This window comes from Coregonus lavaretus, assembly GCF_964263955.1.
Source record: "Coregonus lavaretus genome assembly, chromosome: 9".
In the NCBI taxonomy this organism is placed as follows: Eukaryota; Metazoa; Chordata; class Actinopteri; order Salmoniformes; family Salmonidae; genus Coregonus; species Coregonus lavaretus.
In genome coordinates this window covers 36,820,943-36,832,996 of record NC_139996.1, presented here as the reverse complement: position 1 = coordinate 36,832,996, position 12,054 = coordinate 36,820,943, and positions in this window count along the sequence as shown.

Sequence of the window (12,054 nt, the reverse complement as noted above, 5' to 3'; positions counted from 1 at the left end):
AGATACCTCTCCTTGTCTGTCATTAAAACAAAGACCTCATCCTGTACCTCCATGATAGTATCCTTCACTATTTCAGATGAATCTATATTCTCTCTACCACTATCTGCTCTCCTTTTTTATCCCTATCCTTACTAAGTTGTTGTTTGTGTCTGTGTCTGTGTCATACTAATCCCTTTCCAAAGTTACCATTAAAGTAGTTGATTTAGTTGATGTATTAACCTTAATTATTTCTAGTGGGAAAGCTACCGATATCCTATGTGTATTATTTACTGTTGGAGTGACTACTGTAATAATATACTTCTCCTGACCTCCTTTGGTGACTGTGGAAACTTCAACAGACTTCAAATCTTCCATTATAAGCGTCACTTTACGAATTACATAGCCCTTTAACCAATAATTCTTAACCGGAACAAATTTTAATGCTTGCACTAGATAAGTACACATATTCTCCCTGATCTTTCTCTGTAACATTACGCAAAATAAGTGAACAGTCACTCATAACCCTCTTCCACTTCATATCGTTGTACAAACTATACCTCCTTTGATTAGGTGCAACAGCTTCTACATCTGGTCCTGATAACAATACTTCTTCTCCATAATTATCTCTCCATGTGGGAGGAACGTCCCCATCCTAACCCTAATAACAGTCTTTTCCTCTAAAATTGGTGCTGGAGCTATTGGTTCCCTTATAATCAAATGCGATATATTTATGGCTTTAATAACTATCAATGTTGAAAGAGTTAAATTGCTTCTCACTGTTGTTATAATAGACTGAAGTGTTAATGTCATTATTGTTACTTCATCCATTTTCCCCAAAGCTTTGAACTCTTTGCTTGTACTTCCATCTATCACCACTAGTGTCAAATGACGTAAATGTAACTTACATTCACTCTCTCTTCCTACTCTAAACCCTAACTTTCAACCTTTTGATTATAAAAATACACCTACAATTACCTTGATCTTCCTACTCTAAAGTGTCCTTCACCACTGTTCTCTCTCTTACTACTAACTTTGAAACTTAGCTTACTGTCTTAGAGTTCCTTCAACCTAGTTCTCCTAACTTATTTTAATCTACTCCTTTCTCCTATCCTTTAAAAACCTTTTCCACTGATTTATTCACAAAATCCCTTTACCACCAAATTTTTAGAATAGGTGATTGGGAAAGTCCCCACATGCTTCTGACTTCTTTACACACAGACTTGGCAAACGACTAAACACCTTTTAGCCTAGCCTGAAATCTCTTGGTGTAAGAATGTAACCCAGAATAACAGTCACCTCTTTTAACTTTATTTTTCAGACATATTGTCTAATAGGCAGTCTAATAGATTATCATCCTTCCTATGATATTATCTTTTTAAGCAAATATGATTCCCAAAAACCCTACTTTTTTTAAAAATCTTCTACCAGACAGCCGTTTAGTGTACATCTTATTGTACAATTCAATTTAAACAATGCATCTCTTCCCAACAATGCAATAGGTATATGTTCTAATATTAGTATGTCTATTTGTCACGATCGTCAGGAACAGATGAGGACCAAGGCGCAGCGTTGCAGGCAAACATACTCATTTATTAGCGAAACGTGATCAAAACAACAAAAGACGGTAACGTGACAGTACACGGTAAAACACAACCAACTCGAAACAAGAACCCACAAAGCACAAAGGAAAACCGACAGTTTAAATATGGCTCCCAATCAGAGACAACCAGCAAACAGCTGACACTCGTTGCCTCTGATTGGGAGTCACTCAGGCCAACATAGAAAATGACAAACTAGAACCCCCAACATAGAAATATAACACATAGAATAAACACACCCTGGCTCAACAAATAGAGTCCCAGAGCCAGGGTGTGACAGTACCCCCCCCTAAAGGTGTGGACTGCGACCGCGCCTCAATAAGAGCTAAACAGGGGAGGGCTGGGTGGGCATACCTCCTCGGCGGCGGTTCTGGCTCCGGCCTTGCCCACCACCCTCCAATCAACCCCCCATAGCGCCCCTGGTCCGGTCTAGCCCCGCTGGCCGGAGCCGGACTGACGACACGCACCCCTGGCTTGGTGCGTGGAGCAGGAACGGACCGGACCGGGCTGACGATGCGCACCCCTGGCTTGGTGCGTGGAGTAGCACCTGGCCGAACCGGGCTGACGATACACACCCCTGGCTTGGTGCGTGGAGCAGGAATGGACCGGACCGGGCTGACGATGCGCACCCCTGGCTTGGTGCGTGGAGTAGCAACTGGCCGGACCGGGCTGACGACTCGCACCCCTGGCTTTGTGCGTGGAGCCGGAACGGGCCTCACCGGACTGACGACTCGCACCCCTGGCTTGGTGCGTGGAGCCGGAACGGGCCTCACCGGACTGACGACTCGCACCCCTGGCTTGGTGCGTGGAGCCGGAACGGGCCTCACCGGACTGACGACTCACACCCCTGGCTTGGTGCGTGGAGCCGGAACGGGCCTCACCGGACTGACGACTCGCTCCCCTGGCTTGGTGCGAGTAGCAGGAACGGGCTGGACCAGGCTGACGACTCGCACCCCTGGCTTGGTGCGAGTAGCAGGAACGTTCTGGACCAGGCTGACGACTCGCACCCCTGGCTTGGTGCGAGTGGCAGGAACAGGCTGGACCAGGCTGACGACTCGCACCCCTGGCTTGGTGCGAGTGGCAGGAACAGGCCGGGCCGGGCTGGCGACTCGCACCCCTGGCTTGGTGCGAGTGGCAGGAACAGGCCGGGCCGGGCTGGCGACTCGCACCCCTGGCTTGGTGCGAGTGGCAGGAACAGGCCGGGCTGGGCTGGCGACGCACCCCGTAGGCTTGGTGCGTGGAGCAGGGACAGGCCGGGCTGGGCTGGCGACGCACCCCGTAGGTTTGGTGCGAGTGGCAGGAACAGGCCGGGCCGGACTGGCGACGCACACCGGAGGTTTGGTGCGTGGAGCAGGGACAGGCCGGGCTGGGCTGGCGACGCACCCCGTAGGCTTGGTGCGTGGAGCAGGGACAGGCCGGGCTGGGCTGGCGACGCACCCCGTAGGCTTGGTGCGTGGAGCAGGGACAGGCCGGGCTGGGCTGGCGACGCACCCCGTAGGCTTGGTGCGTGGAGCAGGGACAGGCCGAACCGGGCTGTGGAGACGGATAGGAGACCTGGAGTGAAGAGCGGCCACCACCCGTCCTGGCTGAATGCCTACCCTCACACACTCTGTGTGAGGCATCCGCACAGGACGTACAGGGCTGTGTACCCGTACTGGCATAACAGCACGTGACACTGGAGCAGGATATCCGGGACCGCGGAGAGGCATTGGAGACCACGAGCGTTGAGCCGGCACACTCCGTCCTGGCTGCATACCCACCTTCGCACGACACGTGCGGGGTGCTCGCACAGGACGTACAGGACTATGCCGGACCACTCGTGGCACAGTACGCCGCTCCGCATACCGCGGAACCTGCCCCGTCCCATGCTGCCATGCCTGAGCACGGGAAGTTGGTTCCGCTCTCCATCCAGGCTCCGTCAACCTGCCTTCTGGCCCCCCAAACCCGGTGGCCTCCTCTCCAAATCGCCCTGTGGCAGCCTCCTGCTGCCCAGCCGCCCATGCCGTGTGCCCCCCCCTAAAAATTTTTGGGGGTTGCCTCTCGTCCTTTCGACGATGACACTGCTGACGCCGCTGCTCCTCTCTCGCCAGGGCCTTAATCCTACCCCAAGGTCCCTTGCCCCCGAGCATGTCCTCCCAGGACCACGATTTGCCCACCTGGGCCATCGCCAACCTCTCCATCTCTTTACCTGGCGCTTCCTCCCATGTCCAGTCTGCCTGCTCCTGGACACGCTGCTTGGTCCTTTTATGGTGGGTTCTTCTGTCACGATCGTCAGGAACAGATGAGGACCAAGGCACAGCGTTGCAGGCAAACATACTCATTTATTAGCGAAACGTGATCAAAACAACAAAAGACGGTAACGTGACAGTACACGGTAAAACACAACCAACTCGAAACAAGAACCCACAAAACACAAAGGAAAACCGACAGTTTAAATATGGCTCCCAATCAGAGACAACCAGCAAACAGCTGACACTCGTTGCCTCTGATTGGGAGTCACTCAGGCCAACATAGAAAATGACAAACTAGAACCCCCAACATAGAAATATAACACATAGAATAAACACACCCTGGCTCAACAAATAGAGTCCCAGAGCCAGGGTGTGACACTATTTTAATTTAACTATTTTAAGTTCTATAGCAGAGCTCAATTGGTTCCTTAAGAGTAATTAGCTGTTTTACTACCTCAAATCCCTATCCTAATTAGTTAATTTTACATAGTGAGATGTTTAACCTCTTTAGGCTGAACACAGATAAGTTTTTCCACTATTCACCATCACCTCTATATTTTCTTCCTAATTGGTGCTACCAGCTGACACCCCCCTTCGTATCTTCTAGGCTCTAGAATCCTTGCTCCGGCCCCCTGTAGGGGTTCACTTGGAGAACAGGTGATTTTGACTGGCTTCTGTATCTTCCTCTGAAATTCCCTCTAATGTTTCCTCCTGACTTATTGCACTCACAGGTAAAGTGACCAATCTGTCCACAATTATAACAGTCTTCTGAAAGTTGCTGGAAGTGTAGCTGAAATCTTCCTCCTCCTTCTAAGCCTTCTCGTCCTCTTCCTCTCCAATTCTGTGTCTGTCCAGAAACTGGCTGTGGATATGGAACACCTGGTACCCACCTTGGCTGGTACAATTGCATTTGATATTGTTCAGTTGAAGCTGTAACAGTGATTGTTGATTTGGTTCACTCTGATTCTTCATAACCAAAGCGTCTCTTCTCCACCAGTTGTATGATTGAGGTTTTTCTGAGAGTTTCTTGATCCTGTTCTTTCTTGCTGTTGACATATCAGGATTCTTCAAAAGCTTATATTCTAAGTTCTGTCCTCGAAATATCATCTTCCATCATCTTCTTACTTTTCTTCAGCTTCTTGGCCTCAATGTATTCTTCTCCTCCAATTCTTGGGATCCTTTTCTCAGCAGTTTCTCCTTCTGTATCTTCTCTTCTTGAGTTGTTCATCCAGTTGTGTTACTTCTTCTAAACTAGTCGCTTTATCCAGGCATGATAAGCATCGGTCTATATCTCCTTCTATTTCTTCTGTGCCAGTCCTTGTAGGATAAAATCCTTTTGAATACACAGCCCCTTTAGTCTCCTCTTTATCGCTGTCTTCATCTGAACTCGAATCTCTTGTATCCTTCTTCCTTCAACTTCCATCAGAGATCAAATCTCTAGTATCCTTCTTTCCTCTCTTGCCAACTTCCTTCTGATCACAGTCATATCCACCCATGATCTCTTCTCAATCACTCTGATCTTCATCTTCATCATCTTCTTCAAGTTCCATCTTCCTTAACCTCACTCTTCTCTTCCAGACATCTCATTTTCTTCCTTCTGGAGTTTTGGATTCATCTTTCTGGTCGTTTCTGCTTGTCCTCTATCTATTATTCATCTTCATCTCTGATGCAACAATCACCCTCCTGGATGATCCCTGGAAGCTGAGGATAAACATCCCTAAGCTCTACTTCCTTCTCATAAGGTTTCAATTAAAAATTGAAACCTTATTCAATTAAATTTTTTATACAAAAACCATTTCTAATTAAAATAAAAAATCAATTAAAAAATCAATTAAAAATTATGAATAATTAAAACCAATTTTTATTTCTATATCTTATCTTACCCATTTATCAATTAGTGGCTATCTTACCACAACCCATCCGGAAAGAAAATGCAAGTAATCAACTTCAAAACAATCCCAAAAACAAAGCCTTCTAACCTTACAACACTACAATTCCCATAACCCCCTTGCTCTATAAGCACCTAATTATCTTAATTTTACAGAATAATGTCAGTCCTCGATTCCCAACACAACTTAAATCAACCCCAGTGATGCACATAGCCTCCCAAATGCAATTTTTAATGAATCAGTATTTTGCCAAGCCTATGTGAAATTGTCATAACATCAAACATCCTGTAGGGGAAGATTTTGTGAACAGACCAGTACCAAAACCTTGACTCGATCCTCTGTCGCGTCACGTGACGTGTACGTCAGCACCCCCTCTCCTTCTCTCTCCATTGTTCCTCTCATATGACAAAAGAACAGAGAAACAGAAAAAGATTTTAGTAGTTAATGCAATACTGAGTTACTTCCAGCATTCAATATTCCTTCGTTTACATTCGCTTTAAGACTTAACTCACGACTAAATAGCTCAATAACATTTTTATTTATTTTAATCCGTCATTTAATTTAATTTATTACGTCAACATATACCTAATTTATAAATTCACTACATCCCAACAAATAGTTTCATTTTCAAACAGCAGCCGCTTTAAAACTATAAGATTCGTGTTAAAATCTCTCCTCTTTGTTCCCTCGTCTGTGTCTCTCTGTCTCCCCCTGCGACACAGCCCCACAGAAATATGACACTTTTCCCACAATCCCGTGTTGTAGTTTTAGTAAACAACGTTTTGTAGTTTAGTACCGTAAACCAACGTCTCATAATCTCGTGCAATAAACTCCAACTTCCACGTTTTGTAGTGTAGTGTTGTAAAATTAAACGCATGCGCAATACATTAAAAAATACTTTTTCACCGTGGAAGGGAGATTCTTAGATCTCTCCCCAACCCCAAATAGACGGTTAACAGTCCTGCTGTACCTCCGTTTTCCCCTCATAGTCAACAACATTTAACAGCGCTCACAAAACATAGAACCTGAATTACACAGACAAACATAATTTAAGAGGCTTTATCCCATCGCAGTGGACCTCCACGGTCACATGTTAGCATGCAGCATATTAGCATTTAGCATTAGCATTTAGCCTTAGCCTGTATGCACCATGTAGCATAAAAACAATGTACCCGACATTGCGTCTTTAATTACTTTTTCCTTTGTCCTAACTTTAGGCTGCCGTGAGTTCTGGATATTTTATAAGCGGTTACTCCAGACAAATGCTTCGTCAACCACCAGCTGAGATGTAACATCAATAGAATTTATATTCCAAACCTCGTGTCCCCAGAACACACCTGAAACCCCTAACGCGTTACCAGGATATAATGGCCCACCCTATGGTCGCCTCGTTTGTTCCGAGGGCTTATCAAATCATGCAATGTCCTAACTTGTATACATATCTTGGCCCCGATTGTTCTTGACTTACTATTCAAGCAACACATCTCTATAAACAATTTATAGGCTCTCTCCCGTTTTGCGCTGTTTTAAAAAATGTCATAATGATTAGCCAGACCCCCCATTCTCAGCAATAACGCCACATTTCGGTCCTAAATGGTACATCCCTCCAGTGTACAATCACATAGCATCCAAACTAACAACTTCCAAAGCTGTGAGGAAAACTCACCCTTGTCTGGCCGTGACTTCAAAACGAGTTAGCTTGGCGGCAACGAATGCAACAAAGAAGATTTGCAGACCAGCCCCACGTTGGGCGCCATTTGTCGTATCGGGTGAATGCTGGCAATTATTGCTGATAAACAAAGGAGTCCGCTCATACTGAACTTTGATCATAAGGTTTATTCATATCACAAGCTTTCAGCATGAGCTTACAGGTGTCAAGATCACCCGGAGAACGGCATCCCCCGAATTGCAATGGCCGCTCTGACTTCTTATTCGTTTTTCCCCCAGTATATATAATCTCCCCAAGATGTGGGTGGCTCCCTCTACTGTCCAATCCCCTGTCTACAACACACTTCCTGTCTGTTGTATGTGGCGTTACACTAAAACATTCCCTCTTGATACTAAAATCAACATTCTTTCAGTTCCACTTAAAAACATTTAACAAAGGCATAATCCTAATACACGACACTATCCATCCAATTATCCTTGACTCCAGACACCCTTTCACCAGCCTCCTCATCAAGAGTTATGATGAGAGGCTTCTCCACCCAGGGCCAGAAAGAGTCTATGGGAGATGAGGTGGAAGTACTGGATACTTGGAGGGCGAGGAGCAATTCGCAAGCATGAATACGCCTGCATGGAATGTCAGAGATGGCGGGCCAGAGCAACTTTGCCCAAAATGGTGGATTTGCCCCCTGCTCGCTTGCGCCTCCTTAACCCCCCTTCTGGTCAACAGGAGTAGATTGCTTTGGGCCCCTTACGATCAAGCTAGGTCCACGAGTGGAAAAGCGCTGGGGCATTCTGTTCAAGTGCTTGACAACTAGATGTGTCCACCTGGACCTACTGGAGAGTTTGGATACTGAAGCCTTCCTCATGGCCCTACGGCGGTTTATCTCCCAACGAGGGAAACCCTACAAGATCCTGGCTGACAGGGATACAAACTTCAAGGCAGGAGAAGCCAGGTTGGAGGAAGCTTTCCAAGCAATGGAACCAACCCTCCAGAATCAACTGATGGACCAACAAATCTCCTTCAAATATCACAACTCCAGGAGCTCCTCATTTTGGAGAAACATGGGAGCGAGAGATCAAATCTGTGAAGACGGCCTCACGAGTCGACCTGTGGGACCAAGCTGTCACTGAAACTGTCTTGCGGACCATCCTGATAAGAGGTGGAAGGGATACTGAACTCCTAACCCTTGGGATATCTCTCTGCAGACATCGTTGACCCAGATCCGGTCACACCGAATCTGCTCTTGATGGGGCGCCGAGACGCCATGTATGCTGATACCAACCTCATCGGGATTACCTACCAAACCAATAGCACAGAGGGAAATGGCGGAGAGAAACGGCCAGCCTAGACACTGGCCAAGTAGTAATGATAGTGGACCTTCAACTGCCTCGAGCCTCCTGGCCGGTGGGCCATATCACCAAGACCATGCCTTGGACCGACGGTCGTGTTAGATCAGTGGAGATCCAGGTAAAGAACCGAACATATATCCGGCCAGTTGCCCGACTAATTCCTCTCCCTGGGATGACAGAGGACGTGGAGCGATGAGCATTTTAAGGAGTGTGGAATTTAACAAATTTCCGGGGTGGCTGTAGAAAAGGCCCATGGAGTTGGTGGAATCGCCCTTTAATTCATGGCCACTTGCGCAGCTGGGCCAGAGCGCTTTAATTAGGTCAGGTGGAAATGTCCAAAAGGTCTCAACTCATTAAAATGAGGAAATCGCCACCGCCCAACCTCGCTGCTTTCTCTTCCGGATATCCGTCTAATCCAGACATTCTGTGCGTCCACGAATCAGTTATCTTTCATCTGAACTATGTGTTGCGATCGGGAGAGCGGGCCATCAGTTATTGTTTAAAGTTATTACCGCGGAGCGCAGCTTGGAACGCACGCTTCAAACATATTGTGTTATGTCAATGGACAATGATCACGGCCCTACAGATCATCACAGGCCAATTATGCCATTGATATATGGTTAAAATGTAACGAAATGACATGTACATATAAAGACAAACCTGGAAGGATTAAATATGAAACGTAATTATTATTTGCTAAATTGATAAATCCTGATATCAAACTGATTGAGATTATAGATAGAATAATTGATTACTGATCGATTTATTTGCATTATCATGGTTATGAGCCTAAATGACTCAATCTGTAAGGACAGACGCGAACATTTAATTTAAAAAACAGACATGAACAAAACACCGACAGCTTCTGGACAACGGAAACGAAACAACATTAATGCAGACACGGGGATCAAACTGAGGAACAGACAGATATAGGGGAGGTAACAAAGCAGTGATGAAGTTCAGGTGAGTCCAATGAAGCGCTGATGCGCGTAACGATGGTGATAGGTGTGAGTATTGTAAATAGTCCGGCTGGCCATTTTATTAATTGTTCAGCAGTCTTATGGCTTGGGGGTAGAAGCTGTTAAGGAGCATTTTGGACCTAGACTTGGCGCTTCTGTACTGCTTGCCATGCGGTAGCAGAGAGACTTACAGAAAACTTTTGACCTGTGTCATTGCCAACAAAGGGTATATAACAAAGTATTGAGAAACTTTTGTTATTGACCAAATACTTATTTTCCACCATAATTTGCAAATAAATTCATAAAAAATCCTACAATGTGATTTTCTGGAAAAAACATTCTCAATTTGTCTGTCATAGTTGACGTGTACCTATAATGAAAATTAGAGGCCTCTCTCATCTTTTTAAGTGGGAGAACTTGCACAATTGGTGGCTGACTAAATACTTTTTTTCCCCACTGTAATTCACTGTATCACAATTCCAGTGAGTCAGATGTTTACATACACTAAGTTGACTGTGCCTTTAAACAGCTTGCAAAATTCCAGAAAATGATGTCATGGCTTTAGAAGCTTCTGATAGGCTAATTGACATCATTTGAGTCATCATTGGAGGTGTACCTGTGGATGTATTTCAAGGCCTACCCTCAAGCTTGACTTCATGGGAAAATCAAAATAAATCAGTCAAGACCTCAGAAAAAAAATTGTAGACCTCCACAAGTTTGGTTCATCCCTGGGAGCAATTTCCAAATGCCTGAAGGTACCACGTTCATCTGTACAAACAATAGTACGCAAGTATAAACACCATGGGACCACGCAGCCGTCATACCGCTCAGGAAGGAGACACGTTATGTCTCCTAGAGATGGACATACTTTGGTACGAAAAGTGCAAATCAATCCCAGAACAACAGCAAAGGACCTTATGAAGATGCTGGAGGAAACAGGTACAAAAGTATCTATATCCACAGTAAAACGAGTCCTATATCGATATAACCTGAAAGGCCGCTCAGCAAGAAAGAAGCCACTGCTCCAAAACCGCCATAAAAAAGCCAGACTACAGTTTGCAACTGCACGGGACAAAGATCGTACTTTTTGGAGAAATGTCCTCTGGTCTGATGAAACAAAAATAGGACTGTTTGACCATCGTTATGTTTGGAGGAAAAAGGGGAACGCTTGCAAGCCGAAGAACACCATCACAACTGTGAAGCACGGGGGTGGCAGCATCATGCTGTGGGGGTGCTTTGCTGCAGGAGGGACTGGTGCACTTCACAAAATAGATGGCATCATGAGGAAGGAAAATGATGTGGATATATTGAAGCAACATCTCAAGACGGGAAGTTAAAGCTTGGTCGCAAATGGGTCTTCCAAATGGACAATGACCCCAAGCATACTTCCAAAGTTGTGGCAAAATGGCTTAAGGACAACAAAGTCAAGGTATTGGAGTGGCCATCACAAGGCCCTGACCTCAATCCTATAGAACATTTGTGGGCAGAACTGAAAAAGCGTGTGCGAGCAAGGAGGCCTACAAACCTGACTCAGTTACACCAGCTCTGTCAGGAGGAATGGGCCAAAATTCACACAACTTATTGTGGGAAGCTTGTGGAAGGATACCCGGTAGCATTGCTACCAAATACTAATTGAGTGTATGTAAACTTCTGACCCACTGGGAATGTGATGAAAGAAATAAAAGCTGAAATAAATCATTCTCTCTACTATTCTTCTGACATTTCACATTCTTAAAATAAAGTGGTGATCCTAACTGACCTAAGTCAGGAAATTTTTACTAGAATTAAATGTCAGGAATTGTGAAAAACTGAGTTTAAATGTATTTGACTAAGGTATATGTCAACTTCCGACTTCCACTGTATAAACTCAGCAAAAAAAGAATAGTCCCTTTTTCAGGACCCTGTCTTTCAAAGATAATTTGTAAAAATCCAAATAACTTCACAGATCTTAATTGTAAAGGGTTTAAACACTGTTTCCTATGCTTATTCAATGAACAATAAACAATTAATGAACACGCACCTGTGGAACGGTCAAGACACTAACAGCTTACAGATGGTAGGCAATTAAGGTCACAGTTATGAAGACTTAGGACACTAAAGAGGCCTTTCTACTGACTCTGAAAAACACCAAAAGAAAGATGCCCAGGGTCCCTGCTCATCTGCGTGAATGTGCCTTAGGCATGCTGCAAGGAGGCATGAGGACTGCAGATGTGGCCAGGGCAATAAATTGCAATGTCCGTACTGTGTCAATTTTTGCTCAATCTTGCATGCTTCCACAAACAGCTGTAACTGTATATGCATTCGTAAATCAGGTCCTTTCTTGAGTTGGGCTCTGGGATGTAACAACCGTTGAGCATCTGATCTTATGGTTGATTGTGGA